This window comes from Mobula birostris, chromosome 27 (assembly GCF_030028105.1).
Source record: "Mobula birostris isolate sMobBir1 chromosome 27, sMobBir1.hap1, whole genome shotgun sequence".
Taxonomy (NCBI): domain Eukaryota; kingdom Metazoa; phylum Chordata; class Chondrichthyes; order Myliobatiformes; family Myliobatidae; genus Mobula; species Mobula birostris.
This window is the reverse complement of record NC_092396.1, coordinates 10,671,337-10,693,652: the sequence shown is the minus strand read 5'-3', so window position 1 is coordinate 10,693,652 and position 22,316 is coordinate 10,671,337. Positions and strand designations below refer to the sequence as shown.

The following is a 22,316-nucleotide window of genomic DNA, read 5'->3' as shown; positions in this document are numbered from 1 at the left end:
ACAGCCAGAGGTCGTGGTACATATTGGCACCAATGACATAGGTAGGAAAAGGGAAGAGGTCCTGAAAAAAGACTACAGGGAGTTAGGAAGGAAGTTGAGAAGCAGGACTGCAAAGGTAGTAATCTCGGGATTACTACCTGTGCCACGCAACAGTGAGAATAGGAATAGAATGAGGTGGAAGATAAATGCGTGGCTGAGGGATTATAGTAGGGGGCAGGGATTCAGAATTCTGGATCATTGGGACCTCTTTTGGCGCAGGTGTGACCTGTACAAAAAGGACGGGTTGCACTTGAATCCCGGGGGACCAATATCCTGGCGGGGAGGTTTGCTAAGGCTACTGGGGAGAGTTTAAACTAGAATTGTTGGGGGGTGGGAACCGAGCTGAAGAGACAGAGGAAGAGGCAGTTGGCTCACAAATAGAGAAACCTTGGAGATAGTGTGTGAGGGAGGATAGGCAGGTGATAGAGAAGGGACACGCTCAGAGGGACCGTTTGAGATGTGTCTATTTTAACGCAAGGAGTATTGTGAACAAAGCAGATGAGCTTGCGTGGATCAGTACTTGGAGCTCTGATGTGGTGGCCATTACAGAGACTTGGATGGCTCAGGGACAGGAATGGTTACTTCAAGTGCCAGGATTTAGATGTTTCAGAAAGGACAGGGAGGGAGGCAAAAGAGGTGGGTCGTGGCACTGTTGATCAGAGATAGTGTCACAGCTGCAGAAAAGGTGGATGCCATGGAGGGATTGTCTACGGAGTCTCTGTAGGTGGAGGTTAGGAACAGGAAGGGGTCAATAACTTTACTGGGTGATTTTTATAGGCCGCCCAATAGTAACAGGGATATCAAGGAGCAGACAGGAAAATAGATCCTGGAAAGGTACAATAATAACAGAGTTGTCATGATGGGAGATTTTAATTTCCAAATATCAATTGGCATCTCCCTAGAGCGAGGGGTTTAGATGGGGTGGAGTTTGTTAGGTGTGCTCAGGAAGGTTCCTTGACACAAGATGTAGATAAGCCTACAAGAGGAGAGGCTGTACTTGATCTGGTATTGGGAAATGAACCTGGTCAAGTGTCAGATCTCTCAGTGGGAGAGCATTTTGGAGATAGTGATGATAACTCTATCTCCTTTACCAGCGGTCCCCAACCACCGGGCCGCAAAGCATGTGCTATCGGGCCGCGAGCCACAAGGAAATGATATGATTTGGCGATATGAAATGATATGAGTCAGCTGCACCTTTCCTCATTCCCTGTCACACCCACTGTTGAACTTTAACACACGCGAGGTCATCAGTGACCCAAGACACAAATGACCCAAGACGTGCAAAGGAATGGGTCCGTGACCTATTTGTGAATGTTTCTGATGAATCTTCCATGTCAGCGCAGGAAAAGGATCAAATCCTCGAGCTTGCAAATGACGGTGGGCTGATAAGTATGTTTGACATAACATCTCTGCCAGCATTCTGGATCAAAGTCAAGGCTGAATATCCTGAGATAGCCACGGAAGCACTGAAAACGTTGCTTCCATTTCCAGTATATCTCTGTGAAGCGGGGTTTTCTGCAATGAATGCAACGAAAACTAAATCACGGAATAGACTGGACATAAGGAACCCCCTTCGAGTATCGCTGTCTCCCATCACCTCTCGATGGGACTGTCTTGTTGCAGGGAAACAAGCCCAGGGATCCCACTGATTCAGCAATATTGGTATGTTGCAATGATTTTATATGTTCATACGGGGAAAATATGCACTGTGTGTTTAATATCCAAACGTTACTTAAAATGTTATGATGCTATTGACTGGTAAGTGACTTATAATTCAGTTGGGCGGAACACTCCCAGCACATCTTTAAGAAAAAAAGCCGAAATAAACAAGCTGATTGATTAGGTGCCGCCCGGCACATAAATGTCGGCCCAGATCAGAGGTGATTGCCGATTGCGTTGCCCCTGATCTGGGCCGGCATTTACAATAGCATTGGAGAGAGGTAGGGACAGACAAGTTAGAAAAGTGTTTAATTGGAGTAAGGGGAATTATGAGGCTATCAGGCAGGAAATTGGAGGCTTAAACTGGAAACAGATGTCAGGGAAAAATACAGAAGAAATGTGGCAAATATTCAGGGGATATTTGTGTGGAGTTCTGCATAGGTACATTCCAATGAGACAGGAAAATTATGGGAGGGTACAGGAACCATGGTATACAAAGGCTATAATAAATCTAGTCAAGCAGAAAAGACACAGACATGAGGATATTTGCAGATGCTGGAAATTCAAGCAACATACACAAAAAATGCTAGTGAACGCAGCGGGCCAGGCAGCATCTATAGAAAGAGGTACAGTCGACGTTTCGGGCCGAGACCCTTCGTCAGGACTAACTGAAAGAAGAGACAGTAAGAGATCTCGGATTTCCCCCTCCCACTTTCAAATCTCTTACCGTCTCTTCTTTCAGTTAGTCCTGATGAAGGGTCTCAGCCTGAAACGTCGACTGTACCTCTCTATAGATGCTACCTGGCCTGCTGCATTCACCAGCATTTTTTGTGTGTGTTGCTAGAAGAAAAGAAAAGCTTACAAAAGGTTCAGAGAGCTAGGTAACGTTAGAGATCTAGAAGATTATAAGGCTAATAGGAAGGAGTTTAAGAAGGAAATTAGGAGAGCCAGAAGGGGCCATGAGAAGGCCTTGGTGGGCAGGATTAAGGAAAACCCCAAGGCATTCTACAAGTATGTGAAGAGTAAGAGGATAAGATGTGAAAGAATAGGACCTATCACCTATCAAGTGTGACAGTGGGAAAGTGTGTATGGAACCGGAGGAAATAGCAGAGGTACTTAATGAATACTTTACTTCAGTATTCACTATGGAAAAGGATCTTGGTGATTGTAGTGATGACTTGCAATGGACTGAAAAGCTTGAGCATGTAGATATTAAGAAAGAGGATGTGCTAGAGCTTTTGGAAAGCATCAAGTTGGATAAGTCATCGGGACCGGATGAGATGTACCCCAGGCTACTGTGAGATGTGAGGGAGGAGATTGCTGAGCTTCTGGAGATGATCTTTGCATCATCATCGGGGACGGGAGAGGTTCCGGAGGATTGGAGGGTTGCGGATGTTGTTCCTTAATTCAAGATAGGGAGTATAGATAGCCCAAGAAATTATAGACCAGTGAGTCTTACCTCAGTGGTTGGTAAGTTGATGGAGAAGATCCTGATTAGCAGGATTTATGAACATTTGGAGAGGTATAATATGATTAGGAGTAGTCAGCATGACTTTGTCAAGGGCATGTCATGCCTTACAAGCCTGATCGAATTTTTTGAGGATGTGACTAAACACAACGATGAAGGAAGAGCAGTAGATGTAGTGTATATGGATTTCAGCAAGGCATTTGATAAGGTACCCCATATGAGGCTTATTGAGAAAGTAAGGAGGCATGGGATCCAAGGAGATATTGCTTTGTGGATCCAGAACTGGCTTGCCCACAGAAGGCAAAGAGTGGTTGGTAGATGGGTCATATTCTGCATGGAGGTTGGTCACCAGTGGAGTGCCTCAGAGATCTGCTCTGGGACCCTCACTCTTTGTGATTTTTATAAATGACCTGGATGAGGAGATGGAGAGATGGGTTAGTAAGTTTGCTGATGACACAAGGGTTAGAGGTGTTGTGGATAGTGTGGAGGGCTGTCAGGGGTTACAGCGGGACATTGATAGGATGCAAAACTGGGCTGAGAAGTGGCAGATGGAGTTCAACCCAGATAAGTGTGAAGTGGTTCATTTTGGTAGGTCAAATATGATGGCAGAATATAGTATTAATGGTAAGATTCTTGACAGTGTGGAGGATCAGAGGGATCTTGGGGTCCGAGGTCATAGGACGCTCAAAGCAGCTGTGCAGGTTGACTCTGTGGTTATGAAGGCATATGGTGTATTGGCCTTCATCAACTGCGGAATTGAATTTAGGAGCCAAGAGGTAATGTTGCAGCTATATAGGACCCTGGTCAGACCCCACTTGGAGTACTGTGCTCAGTTCTGGTCGCCTCACTACATGAAGGATGTGGAAGCCATAGAAAGGGTGCAGAGGAGATTTACAAGGATGTTGCCTGGATTGGGGAGCATGTCTTATGAGAATAGGTTGAGTGAACTCAGCCTTTTCTCCTTGGAGTGATGGAGGATGAGAGGTGACCTGATAGAGGTGTATAAGATGATGAGAGGCATTGATCCTGTGCATAGCCAGAGGCTTTTTCCCAGGGCTGAAATGGTTGTCACAAGAGGACACAGGTTTAAGGTGCTGGAGAGTAGGTACAGAGGAGATGTCAGGGGTAAGTTTTTTATTCAGAGAGTGGTGAGTACGTGGAATGGGCTGCCAGCAACGGTGGTGGAGGTGGATACGATAGGGTCTTTTAAGAGACTTTTAGATAGATATGTGGACCTTAGTAAAATAGCGGGCTACTGGTAAGCCTAATAATTTCTAAGGTAGGGACATGTTCGGCACAACTCTGTGGGCCGAAGGGCCGGTATTGTGCTGTAGGTTTTCTATGTTTCTATATACATGATAGGGAGCAAAGAGGAAATGGTAGATGGAGAATCTACTGAACACAGGGCTGTTTACAGTGTGTTTTTACCGTATATATGTACTGGTAAAGTCACAGTATACAGAGAGTGGTGGTAATAATATCTTCTGGATGATTACTTTATACTTTATACTTTATTGTCGCCAAACAATTGATACTAGAACGTACAATCATCACAGCAATATTTGATTCTGCGCTTTGCACTCCCAGGAGTACAAATCGATAGTAAATATTAAAAATTTAAATTATAAATCATAAATAGAAAATAGAAAATGGAAAGTAAGGTAGTGCAAAAAAAACTGAGAGGCAGGTCCGGATATTTGGAGGGTACAGCTCGGATCCGGGTCAGGATCTGTTCAGCAGTCTTATCCCAGTTGGAAAGAAGTTGTTCCCAAATCTGGCCATATAAGTCTTCAAGCTCCTGAGCCTTCTCCTGGAGGGAAGAGTGTGTTGGCTGGGTGGGTCGTGTCCTTGATTATCCTGGCAGCAATGCTCCGACAGTGTGTGGTGTAAAGTCAGTCCAAGATGGAAGATGGGTTTGTGTGATATGCTGGGCTGTGTTCACAATCTTCTGCAGCTTCTTCCGGTCTTGGACAGGACAACTTCCATACCAGGTTGCGATGCACCCTAGAAGAATGCTTTCTACAGTGCATCTATAAAAATTAGTGAGGGTTTTAGGGGACAGACCAAATTTCTTTAGCTTTCTCAGGAAGTAAAGGTGCTGCTGGGCCTTCTTGGCAGTGAACTCTGCTTGGTTGGACCAAGTCAGGTCATTTGTGATATTGACCCTGAGGAACTTAAAGCTTTTGACCTGTTCCACTTGCGCACCACCGATGTAAATGTCGTGTGGTCCGCTACTCCTTCTGAAGTCAACCAATTCCTTCGTCTTGCTGACATTGAGGGATAGGTTATTGTCTTCGCACCATGCCACCAGGTTCTTAATTTCCTCTCTGTACTCAAACTCATCATTACCCAAGATACGGTCTACAATTGTGACTATGGTGATCTGTGTAATCCCCATCGCTGAGCACATCCTACAAGGAGCGATGTCGCAGGAAAGCAGCATCCATCATCAAGGACCCCCACCAGGCCAAGCTCTCTTCTCACTGCTGCTGTCAGGAAGGATGTACATGAGCCTAGATCCCATGCCACCAGGTTCAGGAACAGTCAATATCCTTCAACCATTAGGCTCCTGAACCAGCTCCTGAACTTCACTCACTTCGACACTGAACTGATTCCACAATCTACAGACTCACTGTCAAGGACTCTACAATTCCATGTTCTCAATATTATTCATTACAGATTTATTTATTATTATTATTTCATTTTATTTTTGTATTTGCCCAGTCTTGTCTTCTTTTGCACATTGGTGGTTTGTCTGTCTTTGTGTGCAGTTTTTCATTGATTCTATTGTGTTTCTTTGTTCAACTGTGAATGCCTGCAAGAAAATGAATCTCAGGGTTCTATATGGTGACATATGTAGTTTGATAATAAATTACTTTGAACTTTAAACTCAATTTTCTTATGATGGTCTTACAGATTGAGTGGTGTAGTGGTTTCAAAGCTTCAACATTGCGGATGGAGAATTTAAACTCAAATTAATAAGTACATTCAAAATGTAAAACAAAGAGTTAATTTCAGCAATGAAGCTGTCCACTGACTGGATTGTCATAAAAACTTGGGGAGAGAAACATGGCAGGTCAATGCCCCATGATTCAAGAGATTCTGCAGATGCTGGAAGCCTTGAGCAACGCTCACACACCATACTGGAGGGAGGCACAACAACGGAGGGGAATAAGCAGTCGTCACTTCGGTCTGAGACCCTTCATCAGGTCAATGCCCTTGATCAGAACAGAAAAAGTGGAAAAACTAAACAGTTGAGACCTGGGATGTTAAATCTGGTTCTCTTCCTGTGGACAATCCATTATCTGGGATGTTGGTCTATTTCTCTCCCTGTGGATGATCTGTGACCTGCTGATCTGGCACATTTTGCTTTTATTTCAGATTTCCAGCAAGTTTGGTTTTTATTGGTAAACTCACACTCAGTGGCCACTATATTAGGTACACCTGTACACCTGCTCCTTAGTGCAAATATCTAATCAGCCGATCAGGTGGCAGCAACTCAATGCATAAAAGCATGCAGACACAGTCAAGAGATTCAGTTGTTGTTCAGAGCAAACATCAGAATGGGGGAGAAATCTAACCTAAGTGACTTTCACCATGGAATAATTGGTGCCAGATGGGGTGGTTTGCGTATCTCAGAAACTGCTGACCTCCTGGGATTTTCATACACAACGGTCTCTAGAGCTTACACAGAATAATGCAAAAAAACCCAAAAAAAAACTTCCATTGAGCAGCAGTTCTGTGGTTGAAAACACTTTGTTCATGAGTAAGGTCAGGGGAGAATGGCCAGACTGGTTCAGGCTGACAGGGAGGCAACAGGAACTCAAATAACCACACATTACAACAATGGTGTACAGAAGAGCATCTCTGAAGACACAACAAGATGAATCTTGAAGTGGATGGGCTACAGCAGGAATGAACACTCAGTGGCCACTTTATTAGGTACAGGACATACCCAATAAAGTGGCCGCTTCGGGTCTACTCTCTTAATGTGACACTTGTAAATTATGAATGAAAGGAAATTATTTCCTGGGCCAGCAATTGTTCAAAGGCATCACTAATTCATGCTGCTTTACTGCCCTGACGGCACTAGAGCACCATCTGTAGCAGTGGGTGATATTTAATTTAAACCAATCTCAGCGGCGATTTGTGTTATTCGATGCCATTACAAATATTCACAATAATAAAATTAATACTTAGATCATAACAAAATATTCTTGCTGATACAGCTGTTGTAAGCGTAAGATTTTAATGCTTAGTGAACTCTGGGACCACCGTCTGCAACTCAATTGCCCCATAGTCAGTTGTAATAACATCCACACGACCCAGTCAATGCAGAACCTTCAATTTGGATTTCGGTGTGCGATGGGAGATTGTTCAAGGGAGGAGCTGGGGGAATAGTCTGGAGACTGGATGGAAGGAAGGAAGGATTGGGCAGCGGGAGCAGCAGATATCAGAGGGAGGAAGAACGGACAAAAGGAAGCAAAAATGCAGGATATCAATAACTTCCTGAAAATGAAAAACAAAACAGCGGGTGCTGGAAATCTAAAATAACAACTTGAAATTCTGGAAATACTCACCAGTATTCTGTGAGAAGAGAAAGAGAGCGAACGATTCAGGCCTGACAAAGAAACTTGATTTTGCCTAGTCATTTCGGCACTTACTGTACTAACATTGCTAACTTCCTTGCAATGGCGCAGTAGATGTGGTCTATAGCGCGACCTCCTGGCAGCCAGGGTACTGCACTGACTTTGAAATCGCCACAAACTGCAGTTTTCTGCAGGAGATTTAAAAGTCACTGACAGACTTATCGACAGACTACAGGCTGCCGTCAGGAAGGAGGTATAGGAGCCAAGATCTCCATCACCCGATTCGAGAACAGTTATTAACCTTCAACCATCAGGCTCCTGAACCAGAGTCGATAACTTCACTCACCTCATCACTGAATGATTCCACAATCTATGGACCCACTTTCAAGGACTCTACAATTAATGTTCTCAATAATATTTATTTATTATTTTTATTTATTTATGTTAGTATTTGCACAATTTGTTGTTCTTTGCGTGATGGCTGTCTGTCTTTTTGTGTAGTTTTTCATTGGTTCTATTGTGTTTCTTTGCATTGACTGTGAATGCCCAGAAGAAAGTGAATCTCAGGGACATATGCAGTGTCTAGAAAAGTACAGATACTGCTGTGTTTTTGTTGTTCCTCTCTGTGCCTTGTGGCACATCGGGTGGCAATCTTGTCATTTCTTTAGCATTTTGTTTGTTTTTTATGAGGCTGAGCTGAGGTGCGAGTTCAGTGCTGCACCCAGCACAGATGGAAAGCGTGCAAGGATCCAGTCAGATTCTAAACAGCAACCACTCGCCTAGAAGTCCAGTGTGAATGACCCTCCATCACCGGCTGGCATAATACCACTTAGAGGCAAAAAAAAAAATTCTTGTTTGTCTCATCAGCACCAAACTTCTTGGTGTTCACCTGGCGGAGAACCTCACCTTGTCTCTCAACACCAGCTCCATAGCAAAGAAAGCCCAGCAGCATCTCTACTTTCTGCGAAGGCTGAGGAAAGTCCATCTCCCACCCCCATCCTCACCACATTCTACAGAATTTGTATTGAGAGCATCCTGAGCAGCTGCATCATGGCCTGGTTCGGAAATTGCACCGTCTCGGATCGCAAGACCCTACAGTGGATGGTGAGGTCAGCTGAGAAGATCATCGGGGTCTCCCTTCCCGCTATTACAGACATTTACACCACACGCTGCATCCATAAAGCAAACAACATTATGAAGGACCCCACACACCCCTCATACAAACTCTTCTCCCTCCTGCCATCTGGCAAAAGGCACCAAAACATTCGGGCTGTCACAACCAGACTGTGCAATGATTTCTTCCCCCAAGCCATCAGACTCCTCAATACCCAGATCCTGGACTGACACCAACCTACTGCCCTCTACTGTGCCTATTGTCTTGTTTATTATTTATTGTAATGCCTGTGTAAGGAGTTTCTTTTTTTTTGTCACTGCATAGTCTAATTAAAATGGCTTCTTTGTTATGTTATAATTGAAAGGGCTTCTTTGTTATGTTAACTGCTGAGAAAGTCCTTCCCGCTAGCAGTTAGTTTTGGATTATCTATTGATAAGAGGACGAATGAACCAATTGCGATAGTTGTTATGATTTTGGTGTGTTTGTAAGATATTGTATGCACGGGGTTTCGGGGCAGAAGGCGGGAGAGAGAGACAGAGGATGGACCAGGTACTGTGAGTCCACTAACGGGGTCGGACCCTGAGCGGGGCATTCGGCGTGGAGAGGAGACGGAGATGGACTCATGTGGAGCGTCTGGTCGACCACCGTTGTTGGTCCCAGGCAGCCGGTCGAGGTGGTCCGAGGGGTCGCAGGGTGAAGAAAAAGGGTCCTGAGCTCCAACTGTTTGTGCACGAAGAGATTGAACTTTGATAAGTGTGGTGCCTTTTATTTTCCTTTTATATTTTATTCTCTATTAATTATATAGTTCCAGTAATATCTATAAACAGTAAATCATTTAATCGTATCTGGTGTATTGTCTGTTATTTGGGCGGGGTGGGGTACATCACACAGCATCCACACAAACTAATTACCCAGTTTGGCGGGGCCGAGGGCCGTTTCCCTAGACAACAGCGAGCCGAGTGACCCTGAGGTTGGCCGGGGCGTGGGCGGGAGGGGGGCTACACCTGCACTGTTTTGTGCATTTTATGCAGTCCTGGGTAGGTCTGTAGTCTAGTGTAGTTCTTGTGTTGTTTTACGTAGTTCAGTGTGATTTTTGTATTGTTTCATGGTCCTGAAAAACGTTGTCTCATTTTCACTGTGTACTGTACCAGCAGTTATGGTCGAAATGACAATAAAAAGTGACTTGACTTGACTTGACCACAAGATCTTCGTCTTCATCTTTACAGTATCTTCTAAACGGCACTTCGCAAAGTCTTTACAAGCAAGGCATTACAACAATGGTGTGCAGAAGAGCATCTCTGAATGCACAACACGTCAAACCTTGAAGTGGACGGGCTACAGCAGCAGAAGACCACAATGGGTTGACTACAGCATCAAATAAAGTGGCCACTCAGTAAAGTTCATTAGCGATCTCTAAACTGCTTACCTGTAATTGACTACAGCCCTACCAATGTTATTAAATCCTAATAGCCTCTTTAGATCAGAGACAATGAGTGATGTTCAATAAATGTGGCTTTGCCTTTATTGTTCATATTCCTCACATGAAAAAGAAAGCCAATAGTATATTAAATATTAATTAACTATAACAGAGCTTAACTGTTCCTGTAAAATGTATTTTCAGATAAAGACGTTGAATGTACTTTCCCCCCTGAATTTCTAGAGCTCTATATTGCAGAGGAGATGTGCAGGTAACAATGGTTTATCAGAGAGATACACTCAGTAGCCACTTTATTTAAAGTGCTTCCTGTACTGAATAAAGTCGCCATTGAGTGTATGTTCGTGGTCTTCTGTTGCTGTAGCCCGTCCACTTTAAAGTTCGACATGTTGTGTGTTCAGAGATGCTCTTCTGCACACCACTGTTGTAACACGTGGTTAGTCGAGTTACTGTCGCCTTCCTGTCAGCTTGAACCAGTCTGGCCATTCTCCTCCGCTTGAACCAGTCTTCCCTGATCTTAATAAAGCACTTTCGCCCACAAAACTGCCACTCAATGGAATTTTTTTTTCATTTTTCACACCATTCTCTGTAAACTCTAGAGACCGCTGTGTGTGAAAATCCCAGCAGGGCAGCAGCAAGTGTTTAGTCTGAGTAACAACTGAACCTCTTGACCATGTCAGCGTGCTTTTACGCATTGAGTTGCTGCCATATGATTGGCTGATTAGATATTTGCATAAATGAGCAGGTGTGCAGGTGTACCGAATAAAGTAGCCACTGAGTGTATTAGGTGGTGGAGGGTGGGCACACCTCTACCAAAGAAGGTGTAAGGTGCTCCTTCCCTCCACTAGCCTGCAGGTCACCTTTGGTGCAAGGTGAAGTACCTGCTTAGCCCCTCCCCATCGCCAGTCAGGGTCACATGAAGCCATGGGAGCAGGTGGTGGATGGTCATCTGAGCAGATGGCGCATGTCACAAGTCCTGGTTATGCATCCGCTGGCACCAATCAGAATAATGGCTGGGCTCTCCCATCTCGTAAAGACACTGCCCTGAAGAAGGCAATGGCAAACTACTTCTGCAGAAAACTTTGCCAGGAGCAATCATGGTCATAAAAAGACTACGATCACCCACATCATACGACACGACCCTCTCTCTCTGACTATCCATCCCATAGGATGATGATGGTTCCTTTCAGTCAGTTAGTAGGGTGGTACCCCACTCCTCAGAAAGGAACAGCGTGTGCGTGAGTGGATTTTAGGTGAGTAGGGGGTTGCACAGGTCCAGACCCACCCTCTCGACATCCCCTCCTGGATCCAACATCATGGTGAGGTCCAAGACGGCTGGGGGAAGTTCTGTTGCAGTGAACGACCAGACCAAGCTTCGATGCAAGGGATGCCCTTTCCGTGCTTCACAGCACGTGTTTGCTAGATGGCCGTTGACCCTACGAGAGGGTTCATCCACCCTTTGACAGGTCTTGTTTTTCACCCTGCAGGGTGTCTACCCACCCTCCTCACCAGGCAAGCTTGGTGGGGGAGCCAGTTCGGTTTAGTCGCCGACCACCCGACCGTGTGACAGGTAGTACTGGGTTACATGGTACCAGTAGCACTCAGACACACAACGAACGAATGGAGTGTATATAGAACAGGTAACGAGTTTTGGGTTGATTACTACTAATTCCAAGTAAAATGCGGTCAATATGAATAAAGCATTAACAGAAGCTGGTTTTTCTAAACTGCCTTTATGAATTGTGGGAAAGATTAGACCAGCCATGTTGTGCAAGGCCATTTGCAAAGAAAAGCCACCTTCCTCCAGTGATTTATCAACAGCTCCATAAGTATTTGAACGGCCCAAACCGCCTGGACTATTGTAATGAGGGAGCTCATCTTTTCCTTAGAAATAATTTGATATCCATTTAGAAGGTGTTTCTACCAGAATCATTGGTCATTCTCGCCAGATGTTCTGGGTATAAGGGCTTTGTTCTGAGTAAGGGTTTTATTGCTGGGGTGTACAGCTGACGTCTGTTCCAGCTTTGTTTGCCTCATCACTGCACGTTAAGTCCTCACTGGGACTGGGGACCAGGATGCAACACAGCTGATCCTCGCTGAAGCCAATCTGGCAATTGGAATGGATCCTTACGACGTTGTACATGGGCTGACAGCCAACGACTGACAAAAGACCTGCATTTGGGGACTTTAGAGCATCACCACTGCCGCGACCTTCTAAGTAGTGTCCTGTTATATTCATTCTCATTCTTGCTGGAGGAAGATTTCATGTTGCTCGGCGTGAGAGGTGACAATCCCAGGGATCAGAAACAGTTTTCTCACTGCATCCTGAGGGAGCGTTTGGCATCAAGCGGTCCCAGCCCAGATGTTTAAGCAATTCTCAGAATTCCCCAGCAATCCTGCTTAAAACCTCACAGTATAATGCACCACAGCTGGAAGATCCTTCAGCCCATCGTAGCTGGGCTGGTTCCAATTGCATAGTAAAAGAGAACAGTACAGCACAGTACAGGCCCTTCGGCCCACAATGCTGTGCTGACTCACTTCATGATCAATCTAACCCCTCCCTCTTCCACGGACCATCCATGTGCCTATCTAAGAGTATCTTAAATGTCCCAAAGGGGCTCCTGTGCCTGCTCCGGTTTCCTCCCACATTCCAAAGGAATCCAGGTTATGTTGGCACCAGAAGTGTGACAGCACTTGCCGGCTGCCCCTACGCACATCCTCGGACTGTGTTGGTCGATCATAATTGACCGATTTCACCGAATGTTCATGGGACAAACAAAGTTAATCTTTATCTATTTTTCCCACATTATTCCCCATTTGCCACATCTTTGCCCACTCCCTTGGCTGAGTTTTAACCCCTTGTGCCCCCCATCACACCTTTCCCGGTGTCATCAGCAAACCCAGCCACTCCACTTATGGTATCGCTGTTATATAAATTGTAAAATGCTGGGGCCCAGCACGAGTCACTGTGACACATCAAACCTTACAACCCGAGTCAGGGGGTTATGAGTTTGTGCCTAAAAGTGGGCCACTAAAATCTTTTGTTGATAGTGCTGAGCTGTGAGGGAGAAGAGATGCTGAAGCCCTAGCGTGAGAAGATTTGTCCCCAAGGACCTGGACAAGGGTTGTTCTTAATCACCAGCATTATCTGGCCACTACTTGGAGGAAACTTGCTGTGTAAGTTTTGTATTACCGCAGAGACCGGTGTCAAAATGGTTGTTGTGACGCGTCCAGTGTGGTAGTGTAGTGGGTAGTGCTTGTCGCTCTCACTTTCAACTTCCACCGCTGACTAGCAGTCTCGCAAAAAGGAGAGTTGAATGTGTAAGTCTCTCCCTGCCAGTACGTAGCCTCTCCAACAGCAAACCTCGTGTAAGTCTTAGGACATAGGAGCTGAATTAGGCCATTTGGCCCATCAAGTCTCCTCGCTGATGACACATGGAAACTGAGCTCCTTTCGGACTCGGGCTGAACTACAGAGGACAGGGAGGAGATCTGGCCCCTGCACACGTAGCACGCAGGCCCATTGGTGTGTGTGTGGACACTATATGATGCTCGTGAACCAGACCCCCAGCCATGGGTAATGGCCCCACTGCCTTGAGGGCAGCCTCGGGAGAGATGAAGGCTACGGGAGTAAACCCAGACAGCAAATCCCGAGGGAAGCCCCTAAGGCGGCTGGACATCATTGAACATCCTTCCAGCAGCTCCTGCAGCCAAGCTGGTGCCAAATGTATTGCTTCATGAGTTTTCCTTTGAACTACATTGGTGAGGCCGAGAGGGCGATCTCGATGACTGGGCATCTCAGGATCTCCATACCTTCCGCCCAGGCTTGTGATGATGATCGTCATCATCCATTGTCCTTCAAGACAGACGGATGCCAATCACCACCTCAGTGGCTGCACCTCGACAGTACTGTGAGGGCCTTGGACTCTGGAATCTGTCACAGATTCTTGTCATCTTTTTGTATTAATACCTGGCTACTCTAGTCCTGTTATGCATGGACGTTAGTTTATGGCAAAATTTGTCAATGATTATTGTTAACAAGTGAAGCCGGGGTACTGTTGCCTCCCTGTGGATCTGATAAGAAGACTAATAATAGGGAGACCTGGCCCCTGTGCCTTGAAGAACAGGAGATTGCAGATGCTGGAATCTGGATCAACACAAAAGGCGCTGGAGGTACTCAGCAGGTCAGGCAGTATCCATGGAGGGAAACGGACTATCAAGGTTTCGGGTCGAGACTGAACTTCTGAACTCCATCCCAGTCCAAACGAAGGGTCTCAACTCGAATCGTCACATTGCATTCCCACCCACCCCTCCCATCAGGTAGAAGATACAAAAGCCCACCACCAGGCTCAAGAACAGCTTCCATCCTGCTGTTACAAGACTATTGAATGCTTTCTTTTTATGGTAAAATAGACACTTAACCTCACAATCTACCTTGTCATGACGTTACACCTTATTGTTTACCTGCACTGAACTTTCTCGGTAAACATGTATTCCGCACTCTGTTATTGTTTTACCTTGTACAACCTCAAGACACCACGGATCTGTGTGCAAGACAATACCTCAGTCATCGTCATCAGCATTATGTGTCGTGTCGTATGATGTAGATGATCATGGTCTTTCCATGACCGTGATTCTACTTGGTAGATGTTTCTACAGAAGCGGTTTGCCATTGCCTTCTTCTGGGCAGTGTCTTTACAAGACAGGTGACCCCAGCCATTATCAACACTCTTCAGAGATTGTCTGCCTGGTGTCAGTGGTTGCATAACTGGACTTGTGATCTGCACCGGTTGCTCATACAACCGTCCACCATCTGCTTCCATGGCTTCACGTGACCCTGATCGGGGGGCTGAGCAGGTGCTACACCTTGCCTAGGGGTGACCTGCAGGCTGGTGGAGGGAAGGAGCGCTTTACACTTCCTTTGGTAGAGATGTATCTCCACCCCATCACGCTGCACCTCAGTACATGTCAATAATTTACCAGTTTACCAATATGCCTGCCTAGCTGAGTTCCTCCAGCACTCATTGTGCCTTGAAGACCAGATGCATCTCAACACTTGTGCTCCCCACCCTTGTGTTTAACTGCAATCATTTCCCACACTGTACAGTCATGTTTAACGCTGGCCACCAGTGCTGTCTTCCCTATCCAGCTGTTGCATTATAATTACATCATTCATTGTCACAATCCATAGTCCGAGTCTTGTCAAGGGAGGGAAAGTCAGGACTGAGGATGCTGGGGACGAGGTGGAACATCTCAGGTTAATTCTCCCTACTCCTTCGCCCTTGAAATTCAGTGGTGCAGCTCCTACCTAAAATATCAGGCAGCGTCCAGATTAAAACGGGATGATTTCCTGGATTGGGTGACTTTACAACAGCTGGCCTATGACCGCTCCCGAATTTTTGGTCTTTTAAGTCATCGACTGCACAGCTGAGGAATGTGACAGACATAGTGCTGGTCTTTCAGATTGACATCCCACAACCAGCTGCAGGCAGGGAATCTTCCCTCCACCAAGTAAGATAGCCTATTAGGGCAGCACGCTAGCGTGGTGGTTAGCGTAACGCTGTTGCAGTGTGAGCGATCAGCAGTTGGACTTCAATTCATGTTGCTGTCCAAGAGGAGTTTGCACGTTCTTCCCGTGACCGTGCTGGTTTCATCCAGGTGCTCCAGTTTCCTCCCACGTGACAAAGACGTACGGGTTAGGGTTAGTGAGTTGTGGGTTCTGTGACATGAACAAAGTTACCAGAAAGACACCGAAGCTAGTGTTTTGTTCAGCAAAAACGAGCAACAGGCATCATTTTGAGACACTCCTGGAAGAAGAGGTCTGCTCGACCCAATATTACGTGACATTTTTTATATGTTGAAAGTCAAAGGTAACAGCAGGGCAATTCTATAGTTACAATGTATCCACAATGCTTCCCTTGAAATACATACAGTTTTCACACACCTCCTTCTTCACACCCACACTCCGGACACCCAAAATGAATGTTAATCCCCTCCGACTCCGGGTAGGATTCATGCATATTCCGGCTTCTGCCGTCAAGTGGAAAGCCATTGTTCAGAGCTGCATTTTAAATTCAATCTACAGTCCATGTTCAGGTCTGAAGATGGCTGCTGTTAGAATCAATATTTGCTCTGTACCATAATTCCAGAATACGCCCTAACGGTGGGCAGGCTATGTTGGCACCGGAAGCATGGCACTTGCAGACCGTGGCCGGTGGACTGTGTTGTTCACTGGTGCATAAGACGCATTTCACTGGATGTTTCCGTGTACTGTACGTGTGACAAGTAAGCTACCCTTATCTTAGCTTGAGGGAGTTGAATGTTTGGAATAATGACACAATCAGATCAGCAGCTCTAAAAGTCTCAGACTCTAACCATGGACGATGGTAGACGTGTCACCTCACCGCTCCAATGATCCCGGTTAAGTACTGATGTCTGGTGTTGCCTATAGTGTTTGCCTCATCTTCCTGTGACCAGATGATGTTCCCGCCGAGTGATACAGGTTCTTTCCACACCCCAAAGAGGGTTGCAAGCTAACCGGCTGATATAACTTGTCCCAGTTTGCAGGTGACCGGTTGAATAAGGAGGCTGGAGGGTGGGAAATGAGTCGGAAACAGGTTACAGGGAAAACTGATGGTGATTGAGATCATTAAGGTTCCCCCATCACCCAGGACACGCCCCCTTCTCATTGCAAAGGGCCCGGAGGATCACTGGGGAGTCCCGCCACCCCGACCACAAGCTGCTTCAGCTGCTACTGTCCGGCAAATGGCATCGCAGCATGAAGGCCAGGACCAACAGGCTCCTGGACAGCCAGATTTATCAATACTCATTGATCGGATTGCGTATCTGACAGTGCATACATGTATACAAAAGAAATTATAGATACAATCGTAGCATTGGGGCAATATCTTTCCATGTTTCCCCTCTTTATTGCTTATACATTGCGACGGAGACACAGCATAAATATTTCTTCTCCTTGGTCGTAAGAAATAAAATGAACACAAATACCACCAAGGAAGAGGTACAGGAGCCCGAAGAGACTCACTCAACATTTTAGCAACAGCTGCTCCCCACTGCCGTCAGATTTCTGAATGGACAATGAACACTGCCTGACTATTTTTTATTTCTTTGATCTCTTTTTTCACTACTTATTTAATTTTCTTATATATTTCTTATTGTAATTTATGGTTTTTTTGTTATGTATTGCACTGTTGGATATGATTCTAAAAAGGAGGTGTGAAGTGCTCTTTCCCTCTGCCAGTTTGCAGGTCACCCTTGGGCAAGGTGTAGCACCTACTTAGCCCCCCCCCCCACCCCCATCAGGGTCATGTGAAGCCATGGGAGCAGGTGTGGGGGTGCTGGTGCATATCGCTAGTCCTGGCTTTGTGACCACAGACACCAGGCAGACAATCTCCGAAGAGTATTGATAATGGCTGGGGTCACCCGTCTTGTAAAGTCACTGCCCAGAAGGCAGCAATTTCAAACCACTTCTGAGGAAAAATTTTCCAAGGGCAATCATGGTCACAAAAAGTCCATGGTGTCACACGTCATGCGACACGGCACGTGATACTTACGATTGCAATGTACTACTGCGGCAAAACAACATATTTTATGACCTGTGCCAGTGATATTAAACGTGATTCTGCTTTGCGAATCAGCATCATCTCAATGGACCGAGCAGTCTAGTTTGTTGACCCGGTTCCTGCGCTTGAAACTATCAGGACTCCCCTGCCTTGTTCTGTTGTGGCCACGTGGACGGAGATGCCAGAGCTGGCTACGTGCTGCTAGATTACGTGCTGGGTCGGGGCTGACCCCTTCCATTGGTGCTGCCCTCCAGTGTTCGCTCAGGGGAAGACAAGCTGGACTGGATTTGTCTGCAACTGCAAAATGAGGAACTGCTGTCGGCTGTTCTTGCAGAAACGTGGCTTCAGGACAACTCCCAAGCACCATCAATCAACACTCAGGGACCAGGGCGATAGTTTTTTTCCCTCAGTATTATTATTATTATTAATTATCTGCCATAGTTGGATGCATCAGCAAGGGAGATGAGGCTGAGTACAGGGCTACGGTAGGAAACTTTGTCACATGGTGTGAGCAGAATTATCTGCAGCTTAATGTGATAAAGACTAAGGAGCTGGTGGTAGACCTGAGGAGAGCTAAGGTACCGGTGACCCCTGTTTCCATCCAGGGGGTCAGTGTGGACATGGTGGAGGATTACAAATACCTGGGGATACGAATTGACAATAAACTGAACTGGTCAAAGAACACTGAGGCTGTCTACAAGAAGGGTCAGAGCTGTCTCTATTTCCTGAGGAGACTGAGGTCCTTTAACATCTGCCGGACGATGCTGAGGATGTTCTATGAGTCTGTGGTGGCTAGTGCGATCATGTTTGCTGTTGTGTGCTGGGGCAGCAGGCTGAGGGTAGCAGACACCAACAGAATCAACAAACTCATTCGTAAGGCCAGTGATGTTGTGGGGATGGAACTGGACTCTCTGACGGTGGTGTCTGAAAAGAGGATGCTGTCCAAGTTGCATGCCATCTTGGACAATGTCTCCCATCCACTACATAATGTAGTGGGTGGGCACAGGAGTACATTCAGCCAGAGACTCATTCCACTGAGATGTAACACAGAGCGTCATAGGAAGTCATTCCTGCCTGTGGCCATCAAACTTTACAACTCCTCCCTTGGAGGGTCAGACACCCTGAGCTAATAGGCTGGTCCTGGACTTATTTCCTGGCATAATTTACATATTACTATTAACTATTTATGGTTTTATTACTATTTATGGTGCAACTGTAACAAAAACCAATTTCCCTGGGGATCAATAAAGTATGACTATGACTATTATTATTATTTGTTGTAAATGTATATTTTTCTGCTATCATAATTACATGTGCTGTGTGCGTGTCTGTTGGCTCTGTGTCTTCCACCTGGAGGACCATTGTTTCGTTGGGCTGAATACATGTTGTATGTTTGAATGACAATTAAACATGACTCAGGACGGCAGGAGGATCTTCAGAAATGAAACACAGAAAATACAGTGCCTTCTCTGGTGGAGGCTGCCGTCATCTCTTACCACAGTGGCTCCACCTACCGGAGTCTTGTAATAAGATACTCTCCGTGGAGAGAATGGTCATTATAGATCCTGCTCGGGAGAGGAAAAGGTTCTTGATTGCCAGATGCTGGAAATCCAATGCCACTCACGCAAAATGTTGGAGGAACTCAGCAGGTCAGGCAGCGTCCATGGAGATAAAGAAATGTCGGGATTTCGGGCTGAGACTCCTCGTCAGGGCCTTCTGAGTTCCTCCAACATTTTAGGGTAGGGTTCTGTTTCTGAGAACTGTTTGTAAGTCGCTAATGTGACCACTGACAGTAAGTTTAAGTGTATGCCCTTCTTTTGACTGCAAGACCCTGCTTCAACTTGAATTTGAACAAGGTTCCCACACAGCTGGGAAATACGCCCCGCAGTTTTCTCAAGCGTTTCCTCGTATGTATTGGCCGTACGTATGAGAGGTGCTTGCAACCGGGGGAGGAGGTCAAACCACTCATTGGAATACCATCCACTGCAAATAATCAAACACCTCTAAAAGCACTCTTATTATCCACAAAAAGCCGCTGTAGCTACTGTGTGTGCCACAAAGCAGTGCCTCGAAAAGGGTTAATTAAACGCTGCGTGGACCAGTCGACAGTGACAGGAAACTGTATAGGGGGAAGGTCGGAAACAGGAGCAAGGTCTAAACTCAGTGCAGTTCAGAGAAAAAAAAAGCGTGCTTCCTATGCTTTGCTGTGTTTATCGAGTTTGTCACTCTTACGTCTGATCGGGGTTGGTTTAGGGACTTGGGGGGCAATTAAAGACGTCCCACCCTGCAAAATCTCACTTCAGGAAGGTAGCACCCCCGCCCCCCGCAACCCCATATCCCCCCCCCCCGGTCGACCTCCAAGGGTGTATGTAATACTTTGTTTAGTGATTTTGTCTAATCTGTAAACTAAGTTGGGTATATGCAGAAAACGTGACATTAAAATATGTACTTATTTTATATTATCATGTTTATTCTATTACAACTTTCAGCAAGTCTACAGGGAGTTTGGCGTCATCATTTAGGACATCAATAGAGTAGCTCCTTAGCAGCCAGCTAGTTTAAGTAACGTTAGCTACGCTAATGAACGAATGACACCTGTTAAACTCACCTCAACATGTCTTTTACATTTTAACCCGCCATGGGCAATGGAAAAGTCACCGCTGCAAACAGTGCAGCGAGCAACACTGTCATTATTTTTGAGGCCGACTGTAAAGCCCGCCCATAGAGCAAACTGATAGGTCTACTTAGCACAAAGGGAGACCAATCAGGATGCTCCCTATCACACTCCCTCTCAAAAAAATCGATTTGCGCGATATTGTGTATAATTTCCGGGCATCAGGGAGCCGCTATCAATATGTGGGAGACTCCTGGAACTTCCGGGAGAGGTGGGGTGTCTGCAATTAAGCGGCTCCACGGCCACCTCCGGTGGCTCCCTCATTATTAATCAGAATGGAAATGGCCTCCTCTGCCGGCTTGTTATTACAGCACGTGACCGAGCAGGATTGTTACAATGGGGGGAATTGTCATCAACAGTACCTGTGGCATGACATTCACTGTTACCTCGTATAACTGCTGTGCATTTATTATTGGAGTAAAATCAATCTGCGAATTAACAAGATAGCTGCACAAAACACCAGCACTCTGGAGCATATTTTTAAATATTGGGGAGGTGACGTCTGAAAGTCTTGGCAGGAGACTGATAGATGGAGGGGACAGAGAGAGGAAAAAAAACAACAGATGGAGCACTCCTACCTGGCAGAGTTTCGATCTGAAACGTTGACGGTTCCTTCCCTCTCACATCCGCTGCTCGGCTTGCCGAGTTCCTCCAGCAGATTGTATTGTTTCTAGCTCATCACAGGTTTGTCACTTCCTCCCATCCAGCCCATCCTTGGATCAGGCAGGCTGACATTTATCCGATGCCTGCTATTCCCTTTCCTGCCTTCTAGGAGTAGACACAGAGCCTGGGAGCCTGGCTGGCCATAATCTTCTTCCCCATCGCTGTCAGATTTCCAAAACAGCAATTTCATTCATTTCCTGTTCCTGGGAGCATTGCGGTCAGCTCAACCTCTTCCGTTATTGTCAAACTTATTAAATTACGTATATGTCACCAAATACTACCCTGAGATTTATTTTCATGCTAGCATTTACAGGAAAATATTTTAAAAATCTATGTATATACAAAGATTGATAAACAACCATAGTGCAAAAAAGACAAATTGCAATAGATAGGTAGACAGGTAGATAGATAGACAGACATAGATAGGTAGACAGATAGATAGATAGATAGATAGGCAGACAGACAGATATATAGACAGATAGACGAATAGATGGATAGATAAACATAGATATATAGATAGGTAGACAGATTGACAGATAGATAAACAGACAGATAAATAGACAGACAGATAGATAGATAGATACACATAGATAGATAGACAAATAGGTGGATAGATAAACATAGATATATAGATAGATGGATAGATAGGTAGATAGATAGACAGATAGATAAATAGAAAGGCAGATAGATAGATGGAGAGATACTGAGAACATAAACTGTAGAGCATTTGAAAGTGAGTCCTTAGGTTGTGGAGTTAGCTCTGTGTTTGAGGTGAGTGAAGTTGTCCCCTCTGGTTCAGGACCCTGATGGTTGAAGGGTAATAACTTTTCTTGACCCTGGTTTGGGACCTAAGGTTCCTGTACCTCCTTCCTGGTGGTAGAAGTGAGAAGGGAGAATAGATAGTGGGGAACTTTGATGATGGATGCTGCTTTCTTGTGGCGACGCTCCTCGTAAATGTGCTCAGTGGTGGGGAGGGCTTTGCCTGTGATGGACCCCAGTCTCCAACACTTTCCTGTAAACTTTTCCATTCCTGAGAATGGGTGTTTCCATACCAGGCTGCGATCCAACTACTAAGGATACTCTCCACTGTGCA

At 45.6% G+C, this 22,316-nt stretch overlaps 1 long non-coding RNA gene across 2 annotated transcripts in view; it reads right to left on the bottom strand.

The window, feature by feature from the left end:
- The window catches only part of LOC140188745 (uncharacterized), an 86,195-nt gene extending 64,810 nt beyond the window's left edge, over positions 1-21,385 (bottom strand). Inside the window, exon 1 of one of the 2 annotated variants that reach the window (XR_011883372.1) lies at positions 21,139-21,385. This is a non-coding gene — a long non-coding RNA (uncharacterized lncRNA). Of the gene's footprint in view, positions 1-7,746; positions 7,869-21,138 lie in introns of those variants that run through there. The other variant, XR_011883374.1, reaches the window with a different exon arrangement.
- Between the last annotated feature and the right edge of the window lie 931 nt (positions 21,386-22,316).